This window comes from Symsagittifera roscoffensis, chromosome 7, assembly GCF_963678635.1.
Source record: "Symsagittifera roscoffensis chromosome 7, txSymRosc1.1, whole genome shotgun sequence".
In the NCBI taxonomy this organism is placed as follows: Eukaryota; Metazoa; Xenacoelomorpha; order Acoela; family Convolutidae; genus Symsagittifera; species Symsagittifera roscoffensis.
Window position 1 is genome coordinate 29,925,223 of NC_087068.1, and position 26,824 is coordinate 29,952,046.

At 41.8% G+C, this 26,824-nt stretch overlaps 1 protein-coding gene across 3 annotated transcripts in view; it reads left to right on the plus strand.

The window, feature by feature from the left end:
* Positions 1–26,824, plus strand: part of LOC134852167 (palmitoyltransferase ZDHHC23-B-like) — a 94,144-nt gene that overhangs the window by 31,361 nt on the left and 35,959 nt on the right. Inside the window, exon 1 of one of the 3 annotated variants that reach the window (XM_063868478.1) lies at positions 21,483–21,493. The exons of the other annotated variants lie outside the window; for them this stretch is intronic. The gene's annotated coding sequence lies outside the window, so the exon portion shown is untranslated. Of the gene's footprint in view, positions 1–21,482; positions 21,494–26,824 lie in introns of those variants that run through there. 3 annotated transcript variants of the gene reach the window in all.

The following is a 26,824-nucleotide window of genomic DNA, read 5'->3' on the forward strand; positions in this document are numbered from 1 at the left end:
CAGGTTTGTCTAGTACCGAACCCAAAAAATCAAGGTTCAGTGATTTTAGGCCGGAGCTTGTTCAGTGATTTTAGTCAAGGTTCCAGCGTGGAAAGAAACTTGGTTACGCTTTGCCGATGAGGACCGACTATGAGGAGACACAAAACTTGAAGAGATATGACGTGAAGGACTGCCCTTGTCATGCCAATAGAGATATAACTTTAAAAAGTAATAATGAATTTAACTCTATTAATAAACTGTTTTCAATGAAATCCGAAACAGACGACGGCTTGTCGAGCTGCTCAAATTTTCCTAAACGCCCCTCTTCATATGAACTAGAATCCGAAAAACTTGTTTTGCCGGAGATAGAACACTTAAATGGGAAAATAGGCGAGGGAGATTTTGAATCATTGCGGGCGGTTTTAAATCGGAACGCGGATGTACTTTTGAAACATAAGGAGGATATCGGTTGTTGTAACATCGTCGAACACGAAATCCGACTGGAGGAAGACGCCGTTCCCCATAGGGAAGGCGCAAGACGAATGACGCCACTTAAATTGGGAGCGTGCCGAGTGGAATTAGAAACGTTGCTCGAATACGACATGATAGAACTCTCGAAGTCGCCTTGGGATTGCAAAAAAGAAGGGGGCAGCTTAGGTTTTGTGGCGAGTTTCGTTACCTAAACGCAATAACAATATAAGATGCCTATCCGATACCGCGGATAAACGAGAGTCTCTGGAAACTTGGCGTCGCCAAGATCTTCACCACAGTGGACTTGGGCTCGCCCTTCTGGCAGGTCCCTCTAAGGAAGTAGAATAGAGAAAAACAGGATGCGTGATTAACACCGGAATGCTGATAGCCTCAGCAAGAAGACCGAGTTCTATGAAAGATTGGAACAGAAGCAAGCCAATCAGGCAGAAATCAAGGAAGGGTTTCCCTTTCTAGACAAAGAAACTTATGAAGCACTTCCCTTGACGAGATGTTTAGAAAGGTCTGGACATCCAATTCCAGGACATCCTGTAGAGAAAGCAGCCGAGATAAAGATTTTATCCAAGAAGGACCCGTTGCCCTTGGATCTGTTGCTGCGCTCAAATCTGGTCCAGTAGGAACTCTCTCACATGAACATAAACAGCCTCCCATTATTGGATAAAACGGTGCAGGTCACCCCGCAAGTGACGCAAGTGACCAAAGTTAACCCCGAGTGGGCAGCAGCCATGGCATCACTGAAAGGCATCAAACCGCAAGTGACCAGAGTTAACCCCGAGTGGGCAGCAGCCATGGCATCACTGACAGTCAGTGAGAAGGTAAAGATGATCCCGTTAAGACGACAACACAAGAAAATGAGAGGGATTGTAGGACAATAGTTCAGCAACTAGTGTCCTCGATACCCCAAGACGTTTTAACAAGTACTTCATACATGGGCAACGGTACACAAAAGAAAACCGTTACCTTTGAAGAACAGGATAAGGAAGGCGAAGAGGTTGAACGAAACCTCGAGCAAGATTATTTGTCCAGGGAGACGAACGCTGAGGAGAGCAGGCGAAGTCAGGATCAAGACCCGGGACAAGAAAATTTGTCCGGGGATTCTGAAATAGAGGAAAATAATCCTGATGAGGAACAGGACCTGAAGGACCTGGAGGACCCGGAACTCAGGAATCGACACCTACTCAGACAGAAATTCGAGCTCAAGGTCGGAACTGTCAGAGCTAGCGATCCACACACTACTATTGGAGACTCGAGCAAGAGACCTGGACCAGGAGGTATATCAAGACCCTGACAGTGATCGCTACCTCATACCAGGTGAAAGAGTCTTTGATAACGCGGCAGATGATCTGGAAACAAAAGCGGTATCGAAACGTTCGATAAGTTTGATGCCACAAAAAGAGGTAGTCAGGACTGATCTTCAACCGTTCAGGCAGGAAATTCAGCCATTGGCGAAGATTTGGTGCGTCAAGATGGAAGATGACACGCATCAGCCTAATGAGCTGAATAGTCAAATGAGGGTCATAAAGACGTTTTTGAAAGCAAGTTACGGACTCTCGGACCTATTAAGAGCGCAGAGAAATGACCGCATGACGAGCAACCTGAAAAGGTGGATCGAAAAAGCAACTCTATTAGTTAGAACTTTTATTTAGGTCGCATGATCAGTTGGGGCACCAGGGAATTAATAAGGTGTACCAAAGGATTCTGAAGCGCTTTGAATGGCCTGGAATGAAGAAGGCTTGTGAAAAGTGGGTGACGGCATGTCTGTCACGTCAAAAGGTCAAAGACCCAAGGAAACTGAGATTTCCACTACAGTCGATCGAATCATCTGAATTCAACGAGGTGGTGCAGATTGATCACCAAAAGAAAGGTATGACAGACAGTGGTTACAATCATGTCTTGGTTATGATAGATCACTTCAATAAGTATGCAGAGGCCGTGCCCTGCATAACTGCCTCAGCAGAAGAGAAGTGCAATCACCTGATCAATACACGTAGATAGCGAGACACGGTTGTCCGATGACGTTCCAATCGGACAACGGAACAGAGCTTTTGTAGGAGAGCTTACTGAAGAGCTCATGAGACGCTCTCAAGTGGCTCAAGCTCATTCCATGACATACCATCCCCACATTAATGGCTTGGTAGAGAGCCAAAAATGGACGCTGGTGTCGATGCTGAGTGTAAAATGCTCCAGGTACATGACCAATTGGGACAAGTACCTCCCAGAGGTGATGAAAGCCTACAAAAACACGCAACATTCCACCACTGGAGTTAATGAACAAATGATGTTGACTGGACACGAGAAGTCTCTGCCCTTAGTTTTCTTCTACTCAGAGTATGAGGGAAAGAAAACACCACAACAGGTCTATGTAAGGGATGTGATTAGACGTAAACAGGAACAAAACGACTTGTGCAGACGGAACACTCAGCAGGCACAGGCAGGGTAGAAAAAAAGGTTCAATAAAAAAGGAGCGGGCGCAAAAACCTAATCAGTAGGAGACTACGTATGGGTATTCCAGAATGTTATACCTCGTAAAGGAACAAAAAAGCTCCTGAGGAAGTGGAGAGGATCCTTCATGATAACGGAAGTGCACCAGGAGGGACGTTTCTATAGACTGAGTACCGGTCGAGCCGCTCACTTTGAAAATTATAAGCCACACAACCCATCTACGGAAGACTGGGGTATACCTGCAGACATGGAAGAAGGGGATTATTTGATGATGGACTCAGCCTGCGAGGTCAATGAGAAGGGCACCAGGGGAAAGAATGATAAGAATGAAACCCTAGAAGAAGGATCATCTCCACCACTGGACCTGTATTCCAATGAGGTGATCGAAGCGAATGAAGAAACCTTACCCTACGCAGAAGAGTACTGGCATGACCCTGAACAAAAAGAGGTTCCCAAAAACTTGGAACCACACCTACCGTTTTCTATACAGACACGACAGAGTGACAGGTCAAGAGTCACAAAGAAATACAACCCTTACGGAGACGACTTCGTAGTGGCCAGAATAGATCTCAAGAAGATGGTAGAGAAATTAGTGGGTCTAGAAAAAATAACTGTGTCACAGGACATAGACATAGTCGACGACCACGACAAGGAATGGATCGAGGACCGGTTAAGACCTGAGGTAGAATTCGACGACGAGCAACAGCAATCATACGAGCAAGATTTGACAAATCTTCGTGTGTTGGAATGGTTGAGCGAAATGACGTCGGACCCAAAAGAGACCAGTGTCACGATTCAAGACATAGACCGGGAGAGCATGAAATACGTTAAGACCCTGAGGGATGATCCTACCTGGGCTGCCAGGAATGGCAACTACTCATTCCGGCGTCTAACCTCGACTTAATCTCCGGTATGCGATCGACGGGGACGTCGATTGATATTTTTGTCCGGGGAGTGGGGGTATGACTTAACCACACTGAAAAATTATTAATAAAAAAAATAAGAGTAGCAAGAGAGACAGGCCATCTAGTAGCAGAAAGAAGCGAGCATTTTAAGAATCCAGACATAGGGAGAGTAGTGCAGTCATTTTTTAACCTGCCGAATCAATACTCAAGTAGCATAATAGTAACAGACAGTGATTTTTTACTAACGGATAGAACATGTGCGATAGCCATCACAGCGGACTAGAGATTTAGAACATCATTAGCAGCTGATTTTAAAAGAGAGTATAGAAACATAGAATTTCCGTGGAAGCAGAGACCAGGCGTAGGAGGTGTAGCTGCCTTGCCTCCTGCGGCTTCTCAGATACCAGGTAAAAATTTATGCTTCTTGGTGACGAGGGCGACGGAGAGGCTGCCTGTAGACCCCGAGGACTTGCTGAGAGACATCCGTCTGAAGAGGGAGGTGAGTGAACTCTCGCTCCCCGTACACGATCCTAACCGAGGACGACTGAATCCGAGGGAGCTGTATGCACTGATACATGTAATCTTTGCTGACACGATCATGCAGGTATACTTACACAAGAAATATTATTTGAGTATAGGCTGAGCCTAGGCTGTGTGTGAGAGGTGTTTTGTTATTTAGGTTATGTGTTATGCAGGTTACTTACGTGTTATGTTTTATGTGTTCTGTTATTAAGACCTTGGGTATTGAAGGGTTAGTGATCATGAATGAACGAAAGTTATAGGAATAGAACCAAAGTTTGGACTGTCCACTCTTAGATCAAAATTTCTAGATTCTTAGCAATAGATTGATTTTAAAAAGTTTTAAATACCGAAATTCTTTTATTTGACTGTTTTAAATTGATTTTAAAGCAGAACTGGAGTGAAGTTGATAGGTGTGATTTCGTAACCTTTTTTCTAGATCGTGATTGATCATTTAAATCTCTCACTTGATTTCAATTGATCAAACTGATAATAGAATCGAATCTGAGAGAAAATGGACAACTTCAATATGAACGAATTGATAGACCTGGCAGAGGCATATACAGGACCGATGGTAGATGCGATCTATTGTCGGCTAACAGATCGAGACTTCGATCTGGAGGACCCAGAGGTGGTCATGTTGCTGGTAGCCTTAATCAATATCTTGGGGCATGACAACCGTGGGGACCGCCCCACGGAACACGGAATTCTTGTTGATATCAGCATACGGAGAAGGAGGGGTACTAGACCGCCCGATTATGACCGTGATGAGGTGGAGAAACGGGGTCCTCCCAGGGAGTGACTTGGCGAACGAGCCTGGATTGGGAAATTCAAGGACCTACCAAACCATTGAGATGCCTTTGCCCACCAAGCCTAGGCCTGGATTGAGAAGGATGCATCAGGAAATGAACAGCGAGGCTGCCTCGTCTAATTCGCAACTGAGAGTGGCTGTGCCACCAAAGAGGGCGAGAGTAGAGGAGGAGGTTCAGATGAGTGAGACCATGCAGGATCTGAACGAACGGTGCGAGAGCTAGAAAAGACGAGGAAAGAACTAGATGATATGACCAAGACCATGCTCAGTGTGTAAGAGGACAGGGACATGCGCAAAAGGTTGTTTCAAGGCTGCAATTAAAAGCAGGGTGAAGAAATAGAGCGCTCAAAGTACAGCCGTAAAAAGAGCGATACCTGTTAGGAACATTCCTCGTGGGCAGTCCCCGATGGAGCTTTTGACGGCTCGCGAGCTAAGTCAAACAACGGAGACGCGACTCCCACTGACAAGTGGTCGTGGGAAAATCCCGAACCCGAGTGACACCCTATGTGACCCAGTCGTGGAACAGACAGTGAAGAAGCTGATAGAAACAGCTGGACGAATTGTCACCAACAGTAATGCACCAAACTCCGGGGTGACTGCACCCTATAGAACGATAGACGATTCAAGTAGTGTACAGCTCTCCCAAGAGACCATGGCGAGAACGGGAGCTAGTAATACGACATTACCATCAAAGAGCTCTAAAGTCCCAGACAGGAAAATAAGAGAAATGCCAATGAAGAAAGTGTCCCGATTGATTGATGTACAGAAGAAAAACCAGGTGAAGAACAACTTCAAAGGAATTCCGGATACGGATCCGCGAGTCTGTTCAATCGATCGACTTGGAGCCCAGCAGAAAACCTGCAGCAACCGCCACTTGGGACGTCAGATCTGATTTTGGGTGACAGCTTGGTGCGAGTACTCCAGAACTTGAGGACCTCCTGGATCACCACGGTGATGGCCTTTGGAGGTGCCACGATAGCCCAGCTGTACCGGATGGTGGAGTTAACGAACCCATGAAGAATTCCTAATGTGATGATAATAGTGGGACAAACAATGTGTCTAGAGGTTCAGATGAAGAGGAGGCACAATGGGAGTCGATGATGGTGTGCCTTTTCACTGCTCTCTGGCAGAATTTCAAGTGCGCGGTACTGACCGTCTGCACCGTATCAATGAGCACGAGAACAATGACACCGGCGGGAAGGAGGCACAACGAAAGGGTCATTAGTTGAAACAACATAGTAAGAAATCTGGCTAGTCGCAATGCTGGACGCATGATTCTCAATACTCTCAAGCATGAGCTCAGAGCAATGAATCAGGCCAGACTCACCACCGACGGAATTTATTTTGATAGCATATAGGGACAAGGCTGGTTGAATCGAGTCTTCGAGGAGCTACTGGATGGTTTGGAAGTCGAGCTCTTTGACACGGGAGTAATGAAGAGAGAAGAGACCACAAACGAGCCTGCACTACCGACCTTGGTACCCCCTAGCCTGGAAGCACGTTTGAGATCAGTCCCAGCCGTGACACAGCGGCCGCAAGGCTCCAGCGAGTCAGGGCGATGAACAGACGTAATGGACAGACTGGGGGGGCGCCAATGAGAAGAACGATTCGCCCACATAGAAGACGGGGAACGATCAACTCGACAACGGACACCTCAGGCACCTCAAGATCAGAAACTACGAGTACCAAACAAGAAAAACGACGACCAAGCAGAAGCTCTCTGATGTGGTCGATGCCCATACCTTCACCTTGGCAAGTCTGGAAACAAGACCTAATGAAGTTAAATCTTCAGACAGTAAAGTTTGCGGCTGATGCCGTGAGGATGACAAATGGACCAAGACTCACAGTGAGCGGGCTATACACGATTGCAGGTGTGGACTGCTTGATAGCCGCAGACTTTAACTCCAGTTCCACAGCCGCCATATGATTTGCTGATTTGGAAGGACTGCCCTCTAGTAACACAATGGGTCCAGTAAATGCGAGACCTTTACAGGACGTGAAGTTGAAGCACAATGAAGGAAATCGGGAAGAAAGACCAGGAAGATTTCTGACAACGAGGGCACAAATTGGACATTATGTGAAGATGTTCAAACAGATAAGAGCAACCCCATCTCAGGTGAAAGAAAGGGCCTATCCGAAGCAGGCCATTCAAGACGGCGACATCGAGAGATATGGTGGGATGAAATTCGGAAAAGACGAAGCCATCTTCTCGGCATACGACAAAGCGGAGATGAAGAAAGCGAAGATCCTGGTGGTTGCGAGTTCGGACTTCTCGCATACATCCGAATCCCTGTTTTGGTCCGATGTGATAAAGCTGGCGGCAATCGACCTGGACTTGATGCAATCAATGTCAATGGCGATTGGAGTGCAACGATAAACAGAGATAAACCCAATTACGATCGTGTTTGCCGGCATAAACGATCTCTTGCACATAGGAGGTTTCCTGAGCAGACTCAGAGAACCTACAACGGCGAAAGACGCGGTATGGCCAGCTATAAAGGATATCCTCGAATCGATGGTTGAGATAATTGATACACTAAAAGAAGGCACATTCCCAAAAATTACACCAAAGGCTGTATTTGCACTATCTCCGGGGTACGCGCATCTCCCGGATGGATTGAAATTCGTGTATGCAAAGGTGGCGTTGCTCTCGGAAGGAATGTATGATGTGATCATATCTGCCCCTAATCATGAATTAGAAGTGGAAAACCTGAGACTACTAAGGGCAGAATTGCCGGCAGTGTGATCAGACATCTCCAATGCAATGCGGGATTTAAGGATCATTCACTACAAATGTTGATGCAAGATGAAGTACTGGGGTTGGAACTGTCCAACTTCAGCCGACAACTCAAGTTAAAACCAGGAGTAGGCGATGACCACCGAGTGATTGTGGTTATGTCCAACGACTTGTGGTTCCAACGAATGGAAGTAAAGGAACAAGGAGAAAGGAGACAGGAATCCAGAGAGACAAGAGCTCACATGGAAGCAATGGTTTGGCGTACAAAGCCAGAGGCCAACAAGTAGCTGCACATGACTCCTCGGATAGCTGCAATGGGCGCCGACGCTTTCGAGCGAGGTCCATCAATGATCAGGAAAACTTATGCCTAACTCCTGAAAGAAGTGAACCTGGCTGAAAATGCAGAAGAGAAATCAGCGAATTTGCGAACAAGATGTGCCAAGTTACCTTGAAATTTTTCTGGACACAGAATGTACAGGGAGAAGAAGGATTTGATAAGACGGATACGATGCTGGAAGGGTTGCGAGCAGGATGGACCGCGTCCTTCCTGGCAAATGTCTACCCTTTGCTCTCCCGATACTTGATTGGGAAGTTCTTCAAGGCTGTCAAGAAGTTTTCGGTCGTGGAATTATTAGCCATCTTCCTGACGTTTGGAGCAGAGAAAATTGTAAAAGGACCAGTGGTGCTGCTGACTGAGGGAAAACAGAATCTACGGCTTGATGGACTCCTAACGTTGATAGCAATAACACACGGCAACTAAGGAGGAATAATGAACTTGACTCGCTACCCGGAGCAAATGAGAGAAAATGTGAAAAAATTTGATATGAAATGATCTACGGGTTGCTGGACCAAGATAAGAGACTTGGGACACACTCTTATCCGGTTTATACTGCAGCAGAATCGCTTCGGGACAGGAGAAGATGAGATAATTGAAAAAGAAGAGCATCTGCGAGGCCATGCAGGGGGCATCCCCCTGTTAACTGACTTGAGCCTGGCTATGAGGACCTTAGCGCTGATCAGAGGAGCCACGGAGTTCGTGACGGTCATATATGGACCTGCGGTCACGTTTGCGTTCGCTGATGTCAAGGTGGAAGTCTACAGGAGGTCGGTGCTGCACCTGAACCTCATATCAGCAGTGGACGGAAGTGCGCTGAAGTGGTATGAACAGCATGTACTGCGAGAGCTCATGAGCGAAGACCTATTGTTTGCAAAGATTTCGGAGCCAGCGATGACGGTCATAAACTTTGAAGATAACTTTCGTGATCGTATGGGAGAAGTGGACAGAGGACACATCGAGGTGTTCCCGAAACTCTAGAAGTTAGGGCCGCATGATAAAATGAATGGCGAGATCACGAGAATTCCTCTTTTAATGGCCGCGTATTCTAAGGTGAGAGAAGAGACGAAATGCTGGGGTGACTACAAGAAACTGCCGGAAGAAACCCCTGAATTTCCCTTGAAGGAAAACGCTCGGAGGAGTCTCCGCAGTGCAAACCCCCAGGATGGGGCCTTTAGGACTAACGAATGGAGAATGGCTAAATTCTCTGAAATGAAGGATCCGTGTTTCATTGGCAGAAACGTTGCCGTGCTGCAGTGTAAGCAGTTTGTCTACACGGATGAGACAACGAGGAGGCGGATGAATAACGCAGCCACTCCAAAGCCGGACGATTTGAAGAGGAATGAAAGAAATTTGACCTGGCTCCCATAGTAATGAGAGGAAAGGCAGACTTACAGGAGGCCTCAATGATTTTGATGAGCTGCGAGGAAGTCAAGTTAATGCACGGAGGAGAATAAGATCAGTCAGCTGGCAGATTAGTTAAACCAAAATTTCCAGATGGATCGAGAAATGACGAATAAAGCATTTGTTGCATTTTTAAATTTGTATTTTGATTTTAGTTAGTGGCTTTAGAGACACTTACTATTTATTTAGAAAGGCTTGAGCAAAGAATATATTTAATTATTCTAGCCTGCATATTTGTTTTTAATCAACTAGGACAACTGATCACTTCGTGGTGACATGAAAGGCTTGGGTAATCTCTCGAAGAGGGAGATTGTTTCATTGTTCTTTCTAACCAAAGAGTTCCTTAGTTTTAATATTGAGGACCAATAACAACTAAAATTTCCAAAGGGAAGAAGAAGCATAGTAGGATAATTTTAGCCTGTTGGTAGGCAGCACTGTCCTGCAAACTAACACAACAGGAGAAAAAATTTTAAATCAGGGCGTTGACATTGGAAGTCAAAAAAAATGTTTTATCTTACGTCATATCCTCGAAAGTGCAGATTAGTGAAAGAATTTGGAAGGCTATAGTAGTGTAGTATGATGCCATTTATATTTTGCAGTGAGTCGATATGACGTGGATAAGAATAATTTCGTGCATTTTGTAAATTCTGTTGGATGACACTGTACCAATTTTACGAACATTGCGAGATTCAATGGGGACATTGACCGGGCTGTCCGGGGAGTATGTGACATTCGACCAGAATGAAAGAAAATGCAGATTCGGCAATTTCGAATTATTAGCCGCTTACCTTCCGAATTGGCAGTTTTTAACAGTGTTATTGGAACGATTGGTCAAACTGTGAAGGCTAGATTATTCTGGTTTTTCAAAATTTTAAAATTTCGAATGATGACGTCATATTTCTGAGAAACGTCAAAATTGGCCATTTTGGAAGAAATCCAGAATTGAGACACAACAACAATAGATGCAACGACGACAACAACGAAAATTGCGATACACGAGCAACAACGAATAGCAGAATTAGCAGAGACCGCTCCAAGTTGCAACGATTGTGTCGCTACAATCGATGCAAAGCCGTTCACAACAACGGTGAAGGGTAGAAAAACAGCCTTCTGGAAAGAAGATAAGGGTGTTATATCCCCGGTTTCAGGAATCCGGAGGGGTCTCGGGAATTGAACTGAAATCCTTTTATATCAATTTTTTGCATCCCGATTATGTCCTGAATTGAATTTATTTACCATCTGAATTCATTTCCCGACGATGAGAACTTAGGAGTTAAGGGAAAGGGTTGATCCATCTTTGATGGAGATGATGATTTTTATCTACTGAACAAAAACAATGATAATATAACAAATAGTAGTAGCCCTCTTTTTAGGAGTGACCTCGTGGTCTGGGGATACTGAGACCCGGCCATGAGCTCACTATTTTGCATGTAATTAAGTTAATTTGAGCGTTCTAGTCGAAGTCGGAGAACAGTAACGTTTTTGTCGGCCCGATGTTAGAAAGACCACCAAAAAAAGCTACGGTAAGTGCACAAGCTCGTAGGGCCATACCAGCGATATAAAAATGCATATATATCAGCAATGAAGTCATAAAGGGGTAAGGAAGATATCTCACGGAACTAGGGGTTTAAAGTATCTGGGGGTAATAATTGTTCTTTGATAATATTTTCACATATTTCTAAGTTTTCCATAGTGTTAGGCGTTGTCCTGGCATAAATGAGATCTTTTCTTGAACTCCTTTAGTATAGCAGGCATCAACGTTTTGAGGGGAGGTTAAACGATTTTCGTTAGTTTTTTCAAAATTTTGATTTGCTCATTCTGTTGAAATTCGAGGAACTTTTTACATTCAGATTCTGTTCCTATAACTGAACCAAGCACTCGGGCTCCTGCCTTTATAGTGATTTCTTTATTTGCGAAGGTTTTCTGAGCTTCACCGAGTTTTTCATCCTTGACAATGAATTGGCATTTGGATGCTTTCACGTGGTAGCCGAAAAGTTTACCCAGTGGTACAATTTTATCGAGTACCGTTCGTAGATTGCTTAATTTACCGACTGCGTTTCCGTCGTCTGCGTACCATTTCTGGGTTACATCGTCTACTGATTAAAGTTTTAAGAGGGGTATTGTGGCTAGACAGTATATGACCATTGCTAGTGGATCCCCCTGGGTTGTTCCTTCTTGAGAGTAGATTGTTTTTTTGGTAACGAATAGTTTAGATGGATTGGAGTAGGAGTTCTTAATCGCTGTTAAAAAGGAAGGGCAGGTATTTTCGATGTTTTTTAATGTCAGCTTTCGGCTCAGCGAGTTGAAAGCGTTTTCGGCCTCTATCAGTAAAACAGCATCGGCGGAAAATTTGCTGTTTTGATCTCTTAGCGTGTGGATCGCATATTCAATGCCACATTTTTGTCCTAGGCAGAGTAAGTAGTTTGAACCGAGCGACATGAAATTGTTTTTTAGGCATTTAATTATTGTTCGCCCTATTATCCTACGCATAATTTCTCCTATGCCTATGAGTCTTGGGCCACTGGATTCTTATCTAAGGGTTTTAATCTGCATGCGTTATATGGCTCCATTAGTTCTGGATTTAGTTCTTCTGTGGCCAATTTTTTGGCAATTTTAGCAACTTTTTTTTAAATTTCAACTGGTTGTTGCCCGAAAATACGTCTCCATTCATTTGCATCGAGGCCAGATGGTCCATGCGAACCGTGCGTTCTCATGGCTGCCTTCTTGATATGTTGATTGTTTATCTGATCAAATATCGATGGATGGAAAGGAATTGTTTCGTTTGAGACTGGTGTAATATAGTTCTTATCAATTGGTTTAGATGGTGGGTGTTTCTCTATGAGAGTCTGTTCTACTGTCTTACCTTTGACAATCTCGTCGAAGGTAAGAACGCCTTTGGATGTGTCTGTTAGTTTTGCAATTGCGCTTGATATTTTCCCAGTACTCATTAGTTTGTAGAAATGTTGTGCTTCAGTTTCAGTTTTTCTTCTACTTCCTTTCAACAAGCGCATTTGCAGCGCCTTTCCTTCGTTATATAGTCCATCCAGATCTCCGTCTTGCCATTGCTTAAGTCGCCTTGCTATTGTTTTGGATAAAGATCCATCAACTTCGGACTTTGTTTTGCACAGTAATAAGTGTGGAAAAATTGTTGCTGCGTGCATTGCGAAGGTATTTTCGTTGTTTTCTATTAGGCTGTTCAAAGATCTATTGAGGGTTTCAATGAAGTGATAACCAACTTTATTTTTTGACAAGATCATAAAGACCGGTTGCCAGTGGACCACTTCGGTGTATATTTTCCTGGTGGTTTCTATGAGTTCTGGACAGGGGTTTGACCATGGTTCTTGTATTGTTCTAGATTCTATAGTGGAAGACTCTCCTGAGTTTTGTGAGTGCGGGGCAGTGGAAGGGTGAGGGTGCATTTGGGGGAGCGTGGTTGTAGCTAGGATTGGGAGATTGCATTCATGCTTGTCGTTAGCTGAATGAAATTGGGAGGTGCAGCGATGACAACTGAAATCGTCATAGTGATCACTGCTGCGGGCTAGGCCGCTGCATTTTACATGCATGTAGCCTGGGCATGTGAAGCACCAAACACCTCTGCCTCGCAGGCTGCTTTTACAAATAAGGCAGTGTGTTTGAGTAGCCATTTTAGGAAGGACGGCGGTGTCAAGTTAGCGAGAGAATTTATAGATTAAATTTGCAAGAAAATTTATAAAAAAGTCATTACCGTAGAACGCGAAGTGGATGCCATCATGGCAGAACATTTGAGGGTTTGGATTTAGGTTGAGGTTAGGCGAAACAATAAGTGCATGGGGGTGTACAAATCTATTTATCAAATTAAAAGGCACATGATTATGATATAAATTTCGCGGATTACTTCGGAATTATTACAGTTCTGAATGGGGATGATCAGTGTCTTGGGCTGAAAGTTGTTAGTGACGAGGTTAATCAACTTTTTCTACTGCTGTTCTAATTTTTGTGGATTCTTCTGTTGTCATTGTATCCAGCAACTATTGTTACTGTTTTTAGGCGCTTTGGTTTGCATTGTAAAACTACTTCAAACAGATCATGAAGCGTTGCGCCGCGGTAGGAGTGAATTGTCGACTTTACTAGAGCTGGTTTGATATATTTGGTCCTTGAAGTCCCGATAACTAGTTTCGGTGAGAACTCAGGGATGCGTCTGGCCTGGAGTTGCGGCATCAACCTGAAACACAGGCAACTGGGGCGAGAAAGGAAGCTCTTTGGGGGTGATTTATGAATACTTTCACTGAGGGTTTGAAATTGCTGAGGCAAAGGCGATAAAAAAAGAAAGGAGTGGTACAACCTGACGTCGATTTGGAGGTCGATTTACCAGCTCACTCGATTCACCAGCTATCCTTTGTATATGGGGTGCAAATTACTGCGTAAGAGGCAATTCAAGACACTTCAATAAATGCTATTATAGAGAAGCGACGGTTGAAGTAAATACTTTTCTTGACAACGCATTAATTATTCTTAATTCCTGCAATATTGCTGCAACAACTTAATTCCTGCAATATATATTATTGATGCATTTATAAAATGCTGGTGTGGGCCCTATCTAGTTTCTGTCATATTTTGATGTTTTGTAGCTCGTGATTTCTTCCAGAAAGACATGGTTTTTGTAACGTCTGATCAATTGGTGGAGGAGTTAGACATTTTTGGTCTGGAAGCTTCGAATGAAATATTAAGTGAATTGCTACGAGTTTGTGATAGTTTTTCTTGCAACGCAGAGGCCGTAGTAACTAAATGGGTCGCCTTTTCTCACTCATCGGGTGAGAATAATTTAAAATAACAGAATATGGAAAAGAACAAAATCCTCCCTAGTTTCTATATTATTTGAATCCGCTTATGGCTTCTTAGAGCCCGTCATGAGAAGTTTTTTTACCTCTGCTTTCTGTGTAAAACCGGATTAATACATCATAGCAACTTAATAGCACTGTTTGCTTTGACACGTGAGCAGGTGTCTTGCAGACATCTAGTTGATTTTTATTTTCGTAAACACTTACTTTAGAGACTTGCAATTAATTAGAAACAGACAAAGTCAGTTAATAAGAGAAAATGGCCTGTTCCACACCGTTTTTGCATGCAGAAGCTAATTTTTCCTTTTATAGACTGATGATGATTCTAATCAAACGAAAACGTTCTCTTAACTAACATTGAGTAGAGCTAACAGTTTTTCCTGAGCAGAAGCTTACTGTTCAGACAGAAAGCAAGTTCAGACAAGTCTGTCTCAAGGTCAGTTATAAATTAAAATTGAAATTTGATTCAAAATTTCAGTCCGTTCTAACTTATCATTCAAATCTGCCAGAAATTAAAATAGCTTTTTGAATATTACGGGCTTACAGGCTCGTTCCCATTGGTTCAGAGGTAATCTGTTAGCTTTTGCACCCTAGAGTCTAATCTTCGAGGCCGGACCGTGCCTTGGTTTTTTCAGTATGTATGAAATTTTTTTTTCGGGAATCTTAGTTTTTCTGCTGTTTATTCAGCTTAATTACCAGATCATGAGTTTTGATCTTTCTTGTGCTATAAAAGTTTTCGTTGAAGTTGTTAACTTACTCCTGTCTTGCCGAAGCAACTATATTTTCCCAGTCTTTATAAATCAAAAGTCACTGTGACCAAGCATTTGTAATCTCTGTGATATAAACACTCTCGAAACAAACCAGAACTAGGAAAGTTGACTCTTGGAGTCATGTTTTGACCTAAAGTGACAAGTCAACTACATGTTTTGGCGCTCCTGGGTGTTAGAAAAAAGGAAAATTAAACAAACTCAGGAATCGATTATAATTTCGAAAATGTTTTTTCAAGTTTTGATTGACATTAATTGCGCATGCCTTAAATGTAAAACATAATAAAAAAAGAATATAAAACCCTTAGACAGACATTTCAAAAAAAAAAACGTTTTCTAAATCATAATCGATTCCTGGGTTTTTTAAACTTTCCTTTTTTCTAACTCTTTTGCGCATCGCCTCGGTTTTTTAGAGCCGTTCTCACAATCTACATACGACAGGATTTTCGACGATCAACTTCAATAGCAACAAAAAAAACGATGTCAGCGTGGAACAGATTTCGCATTTGCCAAATGCAGCTCAATGGATCTCTCGACTTCTTGGAGAAAAAACTCTGCTCAGTAAAATCAACTCGTTCTTTGAGTTAGTTAGTGGCAGCAGCAGAATCAAGACTGCAGGAACTGAATCAATTGTCAGCGGAAATCATGGATACCGGATCGCCCGAACAAACTAGGTTTGTCACGGCAACAGCTACAGAAATTGCAGTACGCCTCTTACAACTACAGAGTGACATCAACGATAACGGTTCACTAGCTCAATACAACGCGCAATTTATCCACGACTTCGAGAGAAGAAACACGGAATCAGCAGACAACGCACACGCCGACATGTCCCCATCATCAATTACAAACAATTATCGAGCAGAAACAAGCTATTCACTTCCAGACGATCGGCGAGCAGAAACAAGCCAACAGTTACAATTTTACAACCCAAACTGCGGATACAACAACTTACATCATCGTCCAAGACATTCTCAACCTAATATGAGCTCGGCAATAACCCAAAACTATTCCGAAAGCAACGAACATCCGACAAACAGACAAGATGTTGTCACAGAGACAAGAATTTATGACAGCAGCCCTCATCCCCCGTCGTTTGCAAACAACAACGCTTTTTCTCAATGCCAGCAATACAAAACAATGATTGTCAATAACTTTGGAGATGCAGGTGCTCAGCTGAGTACGGATACAACAATCGAGATCGACGACGATGTAAGTTCGGAAACTGTAGTCTACAACCAATAGCAGCCCAATACAGCAAACAGCAGGGTTGCAAAGCCCATCGTTTGCATTTACTATTCCGCAACCTCATCACCTAATGCAACCGGGACTACACGAGCAGTCTAGCGACAATATCGATCTCAGAACCCATTTCACAACAAGCACCTTCAGTTTTCCACGAGAACAAATTTTCCAATCTCATCAGCAGATACGTTCAACTGAACAATCTTCACACCATAAGTTACCGAGCCAGAAACAGCAAACTGGAGAACAAACAAACTCTTACACAGATCAAGGTTTCTACAGGCCTTACAACCCCAACAACCAAACTATAAAAGATTTTCATTCAGAAAAACATAAAGCGGCATCCTCTTGTATAGTGCAAACCTTCATGGCAACCAATGGTTCATATGAATCCGTTTTTTTAGTACCGGAGGCATCAACTTTCCCACAACCCAAACTGCATCCTTATATGCAACCAACATACAGCATGCATCAACACACAAGGATCAACGCCGCGTCGATAGCTTCTGGACCAAGTTGTAATAACGCTTTTCTACCAGATCATAGAGAGCAAAGAAGCAACCCTCACCAATCTTCAAACTATTTTCTCCAAATATCTTTGATTCGAACCATTTCGCCACAAACAACATTACCAGAGTTTAAAGGGCAAGTCAGCAATTTTCCTCAACTGACCACCTATTTTGACATAAATCGAGATAACAGAGACAAAATTGACTTCAAAATCACAGTCAAGTTACCACCAATTCAAATTCCATCATTTGATGGTAATCCTCTGGCTTTCCATGACTGGTTGAACATGTTCATTACCACTGTTGATAGCAACACAACCACCAGTGATACACACCGAATTACCTGCCTACAAAACGCCGTGACTGGTAAGGCGAAAGAGCTAATCAAAGGCTACTCATGCAACCCAGTCTTCTATAAACCAGCGCTAGAGGATCTTAAATCACGTTTTGGCGATACATTTATTGTCGTCAACGCGTATATAAAACAATTAGAAAACTGGCCAGCAGCCACCAAAAGCAGACATTTTTTTGTTTCTTTTGTCTCCTTCCTGAAACAAATGGTGCAAACCTTCAAAAATCTCAATTTTAATGCAGATTTGAATTCTTCTACTTTGACAAAGCTTGTCAAAAGTAAAGTCCCACAAGATTTGTTTCCTAAATGGACGGAATACACCGTGCGAAATGACATACAGGACACAGATGTTCAACACTTGAAAAATTGGCTAGAAGTGCATGCGATAACCTACGACAAACTTCACAATCAATATCCATCCTTCAACAATGCAGAACCGTCAACATTTAGCAGCAATTCCGTAGCGCCCTGTTCCTCAAACGTTATATCAAGCAATCCACAGGCTTCCAAAACACAGGACCTGAGAATTTCAACCAATACAGAACAAAGCGCAAGCAATGCCCTTCTTGTAAGAACGAACATAACATCATGCAATGCCCACAGTACAGTTCTTCTACGCCACCTCAACGCTACAACATGGTAAAACAACTAGAACTTTGTGTCAACTGCTTAAGCCCTCATCACCTCCGAACTACTTGTCTCAAACAACCGTTGTCAAGAGTGCAACGGATTTCATCACACAAGCCTTCACGACCCAAACAAGTTTAAAAAATCAACTTTCGTTGTCAACGCCCATCATGACTTGTTTCACAATACTATGCACCCAACCTTACAGGAACCAGTTTGGGGTTCCGACAATTTTTGTAAACCCGCCCCCCAGGAAATCCGAAACTTTAATCACCAGTCTGCAGATTTTAACCAAAAAAGCAAAGAGTACAAACCTAAAAAGAGAAGGTTTCCAAACCAACCAGACCTAAGCCGCTATGTTGCCCAGCACTCTAACAAATCAGAACATCAGCTATCAAAAACAGAGATGTCATCGCAACAAAGTAAAGACGCAGCATGCGCAGAAAATCAGGGAGGGTTCACTGCCTGTGAGTTTTCGAGTTTTTGTTCAGAACAACCTCAATGGTTTGACCAACTACAACTAACGCCGGTCTCATTCTGCCATGGTGAAACAAGCACAACTACTTATGCATTAATTGGCCACGGGAGCCAATTTAGCTTCATTGTTAATGAAATAGCAGATAAACTACAAATTCCATGGAACACACATCAATGTCTCTTCGTTATATCGACATTCATTGATCATGAAATGCCAGTTGCAAAGGTTGATAATGCTGTTCACGTCTCACCGCATGACGTGAACAGCGTTATCAACCTTTGCAACTGGCATTTCATGCAGTACTTCCTACCTCCTCATTACATTCTAACAAGTGTTGCTCTACTGGGGAGTCCCCTTTGCGGTGTTCATCGACCCTATTGGCTGAATTTCGGACTGTCTGGCCGACATGGGTGTAGTTACATCCACTACATGTAAGCTTATACACCATTTTAAATCTCAGTTTACGAGCAAAGTAAATTTTGAGGGATGGCAATCATGTTTTCAATTTTCTTGTTGTAAATATATTTGTGCCCTGGATATTAGTCGAACTTTTTCAGCTAACAGTTGAGATGGATTGCCTCGATATTGCTATGCAAGAAGGGGGTGATTCTTTTAACCATTTACCATTTCTCCGTTCTGATGCCTTCACCTCTAAACTTTTCTTTCCCTCAATGGTCTTTTTAAGATTTTCAAACACTACCCTGTCCGGCCAATTTTTCGCATGTTGATTTTCAATCCATTGTTTCCGATTTTTTTTCCAATGCCTGGTCAAAGTTTTCCGATGTTGAGGTACGTCTGAAAACCCTATGAACCCTCCCTTCAAAAACGTTTCGTTTGTAATGCAAAGGTGCGCAGCCTATGAAATTTAGAATGGTGCCGGTATCAGTGGGTTTTAGGTACCAACCACATGTGACCTTTTTTCCTGAATCCACGTTGATATTTAAGTCTAAAAAGGCCAAATTACCGTTTTTATCGAGTTCTTCTATGGTGAACTGCAAGTTTGGATGCAACTTACTGGCAGCCTCGAGAACTACCCCAGGATCGCCCTTGACAGTTCTAACCATCTCGTCCACATATCTTAGAAACACTTTATCACCATTCACAGTCCGATCTGCTTCCTGTTGTTTTTCGCAAGTCATGCAATACCATATTGTTTCAGCGATGTCTGTTTATTCGGATTCCGATAGGTTACCACACCCTAAGTGGTACTAATTCAAACAAGCTTCGCGTTCTACCCTTTTATTCGATATGTCACATTTTGCTGACATCCAGGATACACTTCCTTCTTACCCTCATTTATCACAGTCAATTTTGGTAATTATTTCTTTAATGCAGGTTCGTATTCTTTGAGCCACAACTTGGCCAACATTACTGCAAGAAGGGGGGCGCCCATTGCTAAACCGTCTTTTTGTACATACCACAAACCATTGCATGTAAAGTGTACCCAACTCACTAGAAAAGTCAGTAGTTTTTCCATAGTCTTGCGAAATGTTTCCGGTGGGTTGACTGGCTCATGTAATTTCCTCAGGGCTATTTCAACCGCTTCCTTGAGCGCAACATTAGTGTACAAACTCTTTACATTGAAGGAGATTATACTCTCATCAGAGTCCAACTCAGTTTTCTCCAAGATCTCCCTGGCCATTTGAGTGTTCGTTTCAATGTTTGCCCCTCAATTTCATCACCATATTTTGCCAATGTTTTTTTAGGTTGTCATATGAGCTACCAGTTAAAGAAAGGACGGGACGAAGTGGTGTGCCTTGTTTGTGTACTTTTGCTAATCCATACAGCCTGGCCGGTTGCGCTCACGTTGATCTCAACCTAGTATACAGCGCTTCGCTAATCTCAACCTTCTTTTTCATGGCGAGTAATTCTTTGATTATGTCTTTTTCAACTTTCATAATCACGCTGTCTGTCAGAGTCTACCTCTCACTAAATTGTTCTGCTTGTAATAAATCTTTCAGTTTTATCTCATATGTCTCCTTTTTCATTACACAAATCCTAACCCCCATATCAAACGGCACTGCCAGATACCATTTAGAGGTGAAGGCATTAGAACCGAGACATGATAAATGGTTGAAAGACTCACCCCCCTTCTTACAATGCAAAATTGAGGTAATTCATCTCAACTGTTAGCTGCAAAGGTTCGGCTAATATCCCGGGCACAAATAAGTTTTACAACAAGAAAAATGAAAACATACTTGCCATACCTCAAAACTTCCTTTCCTCGTGAACTCAGATCCAATGTGGTGTATAAGCTTACAAGTAGTGGATGTAACTCCATCTATGTCGGCCACACAGTCCGACATTTAGCCACGAGGGTCGATGAACACCGCAAAGGGGACTCCCCAGTAGGGCAACACTTGTTAGATTGTAATAAGGAGGTAGGCGGTACTGCTGAGCTGAAGTCAGAGATTGTAGACCAAATAGCCAACACTCATAAGCTACTGACACTAGAGGTTTTGCATATTTGGAGGGAGAGGCCGAGGATTAACACACGCGATGAATTCAGGAGCCGAGAATCAACACTAAAATTTACGTATAACATGCCTTAAAATTAAAAAACTGACATGACAGAAACAAAAATTTTCCCAAATCAAAATTTAATAACCATGAAAGAACGAAATACTAAAAAATCTCAGAAATTTAGGTGAAAATGTTATTCATGGTTACGTAATTTTTTATGAAAATACAGTTGTTCAAATTTGCTTGGTTAAAAAAATTTAGAATCTGTTTAAACATGTTTCTCAATTTTCAGATCTTTGATCGTTTTGTAAATACTGTAAAAAAATACTGTATTTTCCTGATGATGCACAAAATGTGCAAAAACGTTTAAATTAAGAATTTAAATTTCTTATATGATTTAAGTGTTCATTTTTTTCCCTTGTAAAATGAAGAGGACTGGTGTAGTTTTTTCGGTTACCATGATAATTTCTCACCTACTGGTTAATGAGTACAATTTAAGGTTCTTTTCATTTTTTTGTTGAATGTTTATTAGCTCAGCTTTCAGTGTTTTTAAGGTAGTTTTATTTTTTAGATATATTTAAAAAATAGCCTGATTGTTGTGATGAACTTATTAAAAAGATTTGATATGGGAGGCAACCGAGCCAAGCAGAAGAATGCAATGAATCTCAGGATAACTGTCCGAAGTGCGAGAAAACAATTACTGGTGGAATATCTACTGGTTGCGACTCTTGCAATTAATGGTGGCATCCGGTATGCGTCAACCTGACGCAAACAGAATTGGATATTATATCAAAATACCTGCCTGTAAATGGCACTGTCTGACAAGCCTACCTGCTGTTGAAACTAAACAAAGTAATCTGCTGGATCAAAAGAAAATTCTTGAGGAGATTCAAGAAATAAAGCAAGCCGTTGTTGCTAACGCGCCTGACATCAAAGGTTTTTCACATACCAATCAAGATATCGGATCAACAGGTCAAAGAGCCGCGCCATCGCTTGACTTTGTTTGCAAACGATTGCGTTTTAAAGGTGTCACTGGAAGCACAAGCAAAAAGCCTTTTCAAAGACAAATGGATGAGCTTCACGGTGCCTGTTGAGAAAATAACAAGGTTGGGACGATATAGCGCTGACAGAAAAAGGGCAATTATTGTTGAATTGAATTGCAACTGGGACGCCAAGTTAGTTCTCCTCAAGCTATTGGTTTCAAACTCTAGAACACATCAAGGGTATTCCTAAGCAAAGACTTGACAACAGACAAATAAAATCTAGAAAAACAGGCACCGAAACAGAGATATGCACTGATTAAAAGTGGTGTTGACAAATCCACGCTGGAAATTGTTAATTTCAAAGAGATGGAACAGTTATATCAAACCTTTGATTAGCTCCAAAAATAAAGCTAATAAATATTAGATCACTCAAGAAACCACACTGCGTTGAGCGCTTAGCTGCTGATATAAAAGCAAAGGATATCGTAATGTGTTTTGTTACTGAAACATGGCTCAATTCAGAAGTACACAACCGTTTTATCAAAATCGATGGCTACAGTGTTTTGCGGTCTGACAGGAGGGCAAGAAATTCTAACAAGCAAATTGGTGGTTGCGTAGTTGTATATTACCGAGATGGATTCAGAGTATGCCAGTTTTTCCCTTTGGTTGTGAAGTTTTTGGTTCCCGTTTATTCTGAGCCGCAGAGTGTGCATTTCTGCACTGTTGTATCACCCCTCAGATGCTACCAATGAAGTTGACTTATCTATCTACACGTTGCTGATTATTCATTCAGATCATTGTCTTGATCAGGGACTTTTCTGGGCGGAGATTTTAATTATTTTGACATATTTTTGTTATCCGGTTTCAAGCAGGATCTTAAAGTATTTACTCGAGGACGCACTCAGCTTGACCGAATTCTCACGTCATTTCGATCACCATTCCAAGATGTTCAAGTGAGTAGTCTCACCGTGCCAACTGATCATCTAGCTGTTATTTGTTCTCCTTCAAACAGACCAGAAAACCTCCGAAAATCAGTATTTTTTGTGACCAGCGGGATAGGAATCGATAACTTTTCAATCTTCCCTTGGATAATCAAAATTTCGACTATATTCTGGAGTACACTAATTTTGACAATGCAATGGATCAACTTATTCGGGTTTTGATGGTTGAACTTGGCCACTACTGTCCGCTAAAGAAAGCAAAAATGAGCACCACAGACCCTTTTCATATCACCCCACTGATAAAATTTCTTTCCAAGCAGAACAACAGAGCGTACTCTCCAAAAATAATATCCGAAAGCTGCTGATTTGGAAGCCAAAATAGAATTATTGATAACGCGATAATCTGAGATTAACGAATCGTAAGGGTTCGAAACACTGGTGGCGTGTTGTGAACCAGACCACGGGACACCCCAAGTCAAGTTCGGTGACACTTGACTTTACTCCTGATGATATCACGAATATTTTGCTAATATTTGCCATACAGACAACTATGTAGAACCAGAAAATATTGAAAGTCCCAACGACGCTTACCCAGCCTTGACTCTTCCCGCAATTTATCACATTCTGAGAAACTCAAAAAAACTGCAGTTCGACAGAGTGCCCCATCATTTTATAATTAGTCAGATCAAACAGATGAACCCAGGAGTCAATACAGTACACATGTAGTGAATTGGCTGAAAAGTTTCCTATCAGACCGAGTGCAGATTGTATCATTTCAGAACGAATTGTCAATCAACTAAGGTGTACCTCAGGGGACGTTACTTGGACCACCGTCCTTCATTATGTCGTTCGACGACTTAAAGTGACTTCACGAAAAAGCTTGTCTAGTTAAGTTTGCAGACGACAACAATCCGGTAATCGGCGTTTGAGGACTCGACGATCCTAGTCGAAACATTATTGAAGGAATCTTCAAGTGGTGTATGGATCATAATTTTATTGTCAACACCCTTAAATCCAAAGAAATGAGGTTCAATTTCAAGAAAAAGGTACCCTTCATCTGCTCAGATATCAAAAGCATACCGTTGGTTGAAAATATGAACGTTTTAAGAATTAATATAGACAGCAGGTTAATTTTTCTACAAGATGTATCCAAGAAAACCAGTAGAGCCTTCTCAAACCTGTTCCTGCTTCTCAAACTAAAGCAATTGGGATATCGTGCAGATGACCTTTATTTGCTATATCAGTCACTCGTTCTATCAGTCTTAACATACGGCTTGGAAGTATGGCGCGGCGCTGCGAAAACAGTTCCTAGAAAAGTGGACTCTGTTCAAAAACGTTCGTATGGGAATTATAAAAGAATTTGTTCAAATCGAACAACGCATTAAAGTCAAAGACGCGAGACTTCTTAATAATATCACTAAAACTGGTTCGAAGCATCAACTATATGACATATTGCCCCATAGGCGCGATTACTGTTCCGAAAGGTTAAAAAAACCGCAGTCAAAATTGTGTATGGATCTAAGTTTCCTGACAGACTTTTGAGGAAATACTAGAAACTGAAACTCTAAACTAGGTAATTTGGCTTACCGTTCAAAAAAACTTGAATCTCTGAGAGATCTCGGAATATAAGCGCTATTATTACGGTTCTACAACTTGGCTCACAAATTGCTACGAACCATTTGACCGGAGTGAAATTTCGGATTCTAGTTTTAATTGAAATTCCATCACAGTTACATCACAGTTTCTTATTTTTAGTATATCTGATGTTATTTTCAGATGTTAATTTAATACTTTTCAGACTGAAAATTTAGTCCCAAAATATTTTTCGTTTTTTAATTAAAACGTACATGTCTAAATCGAAAATATGACTCAGAAATTAATTTTAAAATGTTTAGTTAATTTTAGACGTGAAAAGTATTTTAATCCTAATAGTAATTTAGAGGTCAACTGTGATTGGCTAATTTTCTAATATGATGGTTTAGAACCAAAATTTATGTGAATTATTTTGAATAACATTTGTAAATTGATGTTTTATTGTCATTTAGATTAGTTTCTAGTAAGAATCCTGACGATGCACGTAGATGCGAAAACGTTTGAAATTTTACATTTTAGCAAAAATCTCTTCAATTTTAATTGTAATGTTGCAAAGAGATCAAAATTCCATTTGTTTTCCATTAAAAGGCCAGTATAAAAATTTTTAATTGATTTTCATTACTGTATAGGTAATTTTTGTAGTGTTTTTTTAATCGTTTCGTAGAAATTGGTCAATTTTTGTTTGAGTTACCGAAATTTTTCATATTGTAGCAACTAGCTCCCTGTTCCACAGCATCAACACTCGCAACAAGCTCTAGAAAAAGCGTTACGAGAGCCTTGTTACAGCAATTCTTGGCCTATCCCTCAATAACAACTTGCTGAACCAAGGAAAGAACCCCCGATGATTACTGGAGGTTAGTCCATTGAAGAGGAAAAAAGTGGTTGTGTGGCACGACGTGGTGAACAACACCATTTGCAGCCAGAGAACAAACAATTATCACCCAGCCGGCGTCGAGGAGCTGACAAACTGCTTGAAGTCAAAGAAGCAACAGATATTGGCGATTGTCTATTGCAGAAGTGAAGGAACGCCCGACTTGTTTAGTCAGCTTTCGGTACAGGATTACTCATTATTCCTGCAACAAAACGGCTACTCTCCAAGAGCAAGCAAAACGACCCACAGCAGCTCAATGAATACTTGAAGCTGCAAAAGAGTGCAGAATTGGAGCTGAAATCTCTGCGGTTGGTTGTGGCACACGAAGAAAGACTGTCAGATCTGATTGGAAATATCAGGGGCAAACACAGACAAAGAGGAAGGTGAAAGCAATACGTGAGCAGAAGCTGAAGGCAGAGGAAGAGTCTGCGCTTCAAAGACAACGGTGAGAAGGGTGTGATTTTTTTTGCTTTGTGCCTTGTGAGTTTCATTAGTCGTGGCATGCAAAACAATGACCACAGTACTTTTGCCTGCTGTTTGGGTCAGACAATTTTTAAGAAGAAAATTAAATTGGAAAATTGCGTTAGACTATTTAAAATTCTTTAAAAAATTTCAGGTTTCTGTACATAGACTGTAGTTTCTGAGAACATGTCTGAAAAACGATCTAATACCGGACTTTTGAAGTTTAGGGTCCCAATGAACGGTTTTTTTCCGGACCAAGTGGTGCATAATTTTCAACTAAAACTACTAAGGAATAAAATTTCTACGGAAAGTGAGGACAGAAAAAGTTACGAGGAGATGCTAATGAAAGCTAGATCACTGGTGCAAAAAAAAATCGACGAACAATGGTGGGCATCCTTTTTCCGCTTCGTGAAGCGTCAAGTTGAGGCAAGCTTAAAAACAACATCAAAAAACCATAGAAAAAAGTTAGAAAAACTGTCCGAGAGACAAGATAAACCTCTTGGGGGGAGAAATGAGCACTCGGTTAAGGTTTCTGATGACACTGAACTGCCTGGATGGGTACATGAAGTGCTGTCAATGGGCTCGAAGCATCCCATAAGAGACAAATTTAACAAAACGCCCTTTTTGGCTGATATCGACATTTTCCTCTCACAATTGAAAAATCGAAAAATATCTGGCGAAAAAACGAGGAAAATGTTCAAAGATAATGGGTTGCTGGCTGTCCCTTTTGATAAGGAAGTTGGTTTTTGCAAAACGAGAAAACAAAAGTATGAATCAAAGCTGGATTCCTTGTTGCAATCTGCTCAGTTTGTCAAAAAAATGCAACCACTGATGAGGTTTTACCGAAAGTTGAGAAGGAAATTAACAAAGAATTACTTGCCATTAACAAAAGAGACGAGATAAGTGGTCAGTTATATTCTAAGATGAGGTCAACAGGGGGGCAATCCGCCCATTTGTACGGTTTAGCTAAGGTACACAAGGCTGAGACATCCGTACGACCAGTACTATCATTTCCAGGCAGCTCGTATGAGAGCCTCAATAAAAAGCTTGCAAATTTTTTTGACTGCATCGATGGAGCCAGTATAGAAATCAATAC